Source organism: Eriocheir sinensis, chromosome 39 (assembly GCF_024679095.1).
Source record: "Eriocheir sinensis breed Jianghai 21 chromosome 39, ASM2467909v1, whole genome shotgun sequence".
Classification (NCBI taxonomy): domain Eukaryota; kingdom Metazoa; phylum Arthropoda; class Malacostraca; order Decapoda; family Varunidae; genus Eriocheir; species Eriocheir sinensis.
Genome location: NC_066547.1, coordinates 13629560 through 13634903, shown reverse-complemented (window position 1 = coordinate 13634903; position 5344 = coordinate 13629560).

Below are 5344 nucleotides of genomic sequence, written 5' to 3'. Positions count from 1 at the left end.
AGTGTCATCGATCATGAACAATTTTGATTTGTCCACATTCGTAAAGCCATTAAGTATTTTAAAACATTCGGTCAGTATTCCTCAGAGACGGCGTTTCTCAAGAGAGAACATGTTAAAGGTTGAGAGACTCTCGTCGTAAGGTTTGTTGCGCAAGGAAGGGATCATATTTGTTGCGCGACGTTGAACACCTTCTAATTTAGCAACCTCCTTTGCATGGTGGGGAAACCAAAACTGTACTGCATATTCCAAGTAAGGTCTGACTAAACTATTGTAAAGCGGTAGTATTGCATCTTTATTTTTAATAAAAAGTTTCTCTTAATGAAGCCCAGTAGTCTGTTCGCTTTGTTTGCTGCGTCAATGCATTGCTGTGAGAATTTGAGGTTTGACGCGATTTTGAGGATGAAGGGGACATTTGGGGACACGTGATAAGAAGAAAGAGGTAGTAGTGGAGGATGAACGAGGAGAAGGGAAAAGGAGAGGGAGGAAAGGGAAGAAGGAAAGAGAGAAAGAAATGGAGTGAGGGAAAAAGGGAGTCTGTCATGAGGGGACATTGAAAGAGACATGATAAAAAGAGGAAGTGGTAGGCAAGGGAATAGGATTGATCGGGGGGAAGAAAATAGATTGGGAGAAAGAGATGGGGTGCAGGAGAAGGGATGTCTGTCCTGAGGGGTATATTTGAAGGACACGTGAAAGGAAAGACCAGGAGGAGGTGGTGAGGAAAGAAAGACTGATCAAGGGGAGGAAAAGAGAATGGGAGAAATAGATAGAGTGAGGAGAAGGGGAAATGTGTCGTGAAGGGGATAGGAAGAAGAGGCGATAATAAAGAAGAGGAGGAGGAGGAGGAGGTGGCAAAGAAGGAAGAGGACTGAGAGGAAGGAGGAAAAGAGAATGTGAGGAAGAGATGAAGTGGGGAACAAAGGCAATGTGTCGTGAGGGAGGCATTAGAAGACACATGATAGGAAATAAGAGCTGGTTATGGAAAAAGAAAGAAGGCTGATTGAGGCGAAGACATGAGAATGGGAGACAGAAACGAAGTGAGGGAGAGAGGGAGTGTGTCGTAAAGTGGACATTAGAAGACGCATGATAAGTGAGGGGGAAAGAAGAGGAGGGGAGAAAGACTGAGTAAGGAAGAGGGGGAATCTGTCGTATGGGGAATACTGGGGACACATGAAAGGAAAGAGGAGGATTCGGTGGGGATAAGGAAAGGAGGACTGAGAGGGAGGAGGAAAATAAAAAGGGAGAACGGGAGTGAGGAAGAGGGGAAATATGCCTTGAGGGAACGTTAGGCGACATCGTGGGGGAAAGGAGAAAAAAGGAACAAAGGGGAATGGAAGAGGAGGGAGAAAAAGAGGACAATGGAGGACACACGCGTAGCAGGAAAAGAAGAGGAGTGCCGGCGGAGGAAGAGGAAAGAGAGAAACACACGTATTACCACATGGAGAAAGGTGGAGGGAAAGGAAAAAGAGGAGTCTGATGGGGAGGAGGAAGAGAGGATAAGAGGAAGGGGACGAAGAGAGAAACACGCATTAGCACATGGAGAAAGGTGGAAGGAAAGGAAAAAGATGAGTGAGAGGAAGGAGGAAAAGAGGATAAGAGAAAGGAGACGAGAGATGGGGTATATGTTGCAAGGAAGGGGACACTGGGGACACATATTAGAGAAGGGAAAGGAAGGAGAGGAGGAAGAGGAGGAGGAGGAGGAAAGGGAGGGAGGAAGAAGAGGAAGCGTGCTAATTCACTCATCATTAAGCTTATTGCAGCAGAGAGAGAGAGAGAGAGAGAGAGAGAGAGAGAGAGAGAGAGAGAGAGAGAGAGAGAGAGAGAGAGAGAGAGAGAGAGAGAGAGAGAATAATATCACGGAAGACAATGGAGAGCAGAGCTGCATTCCAATTTTACCCACACGAAATCGTATCCACGCGACATATTGGTTCCCGCTATACGCAGGTAATGACAGAGGAGAAGGAGGAGGAGGAGGAGGTGGAGGTGGAGGAGGAGGAGGAGAAGAAAGAAGCGCATGAGAAAAAAAAATAGTAACGTGGATTAGGAGGAACTGGCGGTTAGAAATGGGACTGAGGAAGAGGGTGTGATGATGGAGGAGGAGGAAGAGAAGGAGAAGGAAAAGAATAGGTTGGATAGTAATTGTGAGGAGGTGAAGACGACGCATGAAAAAAGAATAGTGAAGGTAAAGGTAAAGTTGGGGGCTAGGCACGCTAACCACTAGACCACGGAGGAGTATATAGGATGAGGATGATGATGAAGGAAGAAGAGAAGAGAAGGAGGATGAAGAAGAGGAGATGGAAGTAGAATAGTAATGGTGAGGAGAAGGACGAGACAAATGAGAAGAGAATACTGACAAGGATGAAGAAGGAGAGGATTGAGAAGAAGGAAGTGTTGATGGGGGAGGAGAAGAATGTGATGATGGTTGAGGAGGAGGAGGAGGAGGAGGAGGTCAACAGCTCACGAAGAGGAGAGGATTGAGAAGAAGGAAGTGTTGATGGGGAAGGAGAAGAATGTGTTGATGGTTGAGGAGGAGGAGGAGGAGGAGGAAGAGGAGGTCAACAGCTCACGAAGAGAAGGAGAGGATTGAGAAGAAGGAAGTGTTGATGGGGAGGAGAAGAATGTGTTGATGGTTGAGGAGGAGGAGGAAGAGGAGGAGGAGGAGGAGGAGGAGGAGGAGGAGGAGGAGGAGGAGGTCAACAGCTCACCAAGACATTGCAATCTACACACAAGCAGTTCAGCAAAATAATAAGGTAGTCATGTTTGAAGTATGTAATTTCTTTGTCTTCGTCGAGTTCGTGTTGCCCGTGCTAAGACTTTTTTTTTATCTCTCACTTCTTTGTGCAATTATGTGTCTTTGTTTGGTAATGAGTAAAAAAAAGTACAAGAACAAGAAAAAAAATGTAAAATGGGACTTTGATAATATTAAAAGACCGAGGGTAATGATGATAATAGTAATAATGATAGAAGTAGTAGTAGTCGTAGTAGTCGTAGTAGTAGTAGTAGTAGTAGTAGTAGTAGTAGTAGTAGTAGTAGGGAAAGAAGAACAAACATAAGAAGGATCAGAAAGAGGAGGAAGAGAAGGAGAAAATATGGAAATAGGAGGAGTGGGAGAAGGAAGAAAAAGGAGAGAGATAATCAGGATAAAAACTTTGGATGTAGAGTTTTGGAAATCTAGAAAAAATACATTCGAAGGTGAAAAATATGATAAAAACGTGGATAAAGGAATTGTGAGAAGTCGTAATATATAAAGTATTTGTTGAGAGATTAGGAAGAGAATAAGCAACGAGGGAATAGGTGCGTTAAGCAAAAAAAAATAATAGCAATAATGATAATAATAATAATCGACATGCTGATAATAATGATAACAATGTATAAAATGGCGTAGCGAAAAAAATGCGTTGAATGATAACAGACTATAAGAATGTATATAAAAAAGCATAATTGTATAAGATTAGAGGATTTAGGGGAGGAAAATATGTGTTGGATTATATGGAGGGGAAAAAAAGAGAATTATGTAAATGGGAAATGACGGGAAGGAAAAAAACACGCGGAATGTGAAGAGATTAGGTGTGTGTGTGTGTGTGTGTGTGTGTGTGTGTGTGTGTTATTATGTACACGCGGAGGGAACAGACAGAGCAGCGGTGATGGGATTTAGGTACACACACACACACACACACACACACACACACACACACACACACACACACACACACACACACACACCGGTGATTATCTAGTGTCACGCACAGGACACGCCACGCCCACTCACAACAACATTCACTCAGATTACTCGCTGTTGTTGTTGTTGTTGTGGTGGTGGTGGTGGTGGTGGTGGTGGTAGTGTTGTTGTTATTGTGGTGGTGGTGGCGGTGGTAGTGGATGTGGTGATGTATGAAGGCGGTGGTGACGTTTTGGTGGAGGTGATAGTGTAAGTAGTAGTGGTGGTACGTTTGGTGGTGATGGTTGTGGTGGTGGTGGTGGTAGTGGTGAGAAAATAAGCGATTAACCACACCATAAGCTTGACGATAACCACACTAATTACCCACCATTATGAAGGTGTTTGTTTGCTTCCTTGCCTACGCTTGCTTACTTGTTTAACCCCCTGATTAATTTGCATTTTGGGCCGTCAGGGGGCAGGGCGAAGGTGACGGGGAGGGGCGGGTGGGGAGGGGGAGAGAGGGGGGGCACTGCTGTTGTTTCCTCCATGACGTCGAAAAGAACTCACGAGAACCAATTTGTCGAAGGTGAAATATTACATCGCCATCTCCCTTTTCGTTTTTTTGATCCGGCGGAGAAATTACTTAAAGAGAAAAGAAGAAACAAAGAAAACAAGAGTGATGGACGGTGACAAGCTTAATATTAACTCCGAGCAATTATGATAAAGCTTCCTGTCTTCCTTTCGTCGTCACTGTTGTTGTCTTCGTTGTTTTCTTCTTCTTGTTGTTGTCAATCTTTGGGATCACGTGTGTTGCCAGGGAGGAATGGAGGGCGGTAAGGAGGAGGAGGAGGAGGAGGAGAGGAAGGAAGAGGAGGAGGAGAAAAAATATAGAAAAGAAGAAACGAGAAAAAAATAGAAAAAGAAAAAAGAAAAAAGAAGGAAAGAATAAAAGTATAAAAAGAATGGAAGAAAAGAATAAGTAGGAGGAAGAAGGAGAACCAAGAAGAGAAGAAAGCAAGAGAGAGAGAGAGAGAGAGAGAGAGAGAGAGAGAGAGAGAGAGAGAGAGAGAGAGAGAGAGAGAGAGAGAGAGAGAGAGAGAGAGAGAGAGAGAGAGAGCATTGGAAGAAAGGAAAGTATACCTAAACTGAATTAAAGAAAACGGAGGTGATCGGGTACAGCTTGTCGGGAAGGTGGAGGAAGACAGATTAGCGTTCTTGATTAAGTAAAAGAATGGAGAGAAGGAAGGAAGGAGGGAAGAAGAGAACGAAGGAGAGATATCTGAGCTGAACGAAAGTGGAGGAAAATACAGTATGGCATAGTTAATTAAGTCATGAGAGGAAAAAGGGAAAGGGAAAAGAAGGGACGGAGGAAGGATATCTAAGCTGAACGAAACTGAAGGAAATGACCGCATGGCATAGTAAATGAAGTAAGAAGAGAGAAGAGGAGGAGGAGGGAGAGAGGGAAGAGAACTGAGAATACCTAAACTGTGTAAAAAGAAGGAGACGGAGGAGACCAAAGCGGCTATAACTTGTGTAAAAAGAGGAGGAGGAGGAAGAGGAGGAGGAGGAGGAGGAGGAGGACAGACTGAGAGGAGTAAGAGTGGAAGAAGAACTAAGATTATTTTTACGTTCGGTCTATAGCGCCGATAGACTTTCTTGATGAAGCCTAATAATCCGCTCCAGCCCGAA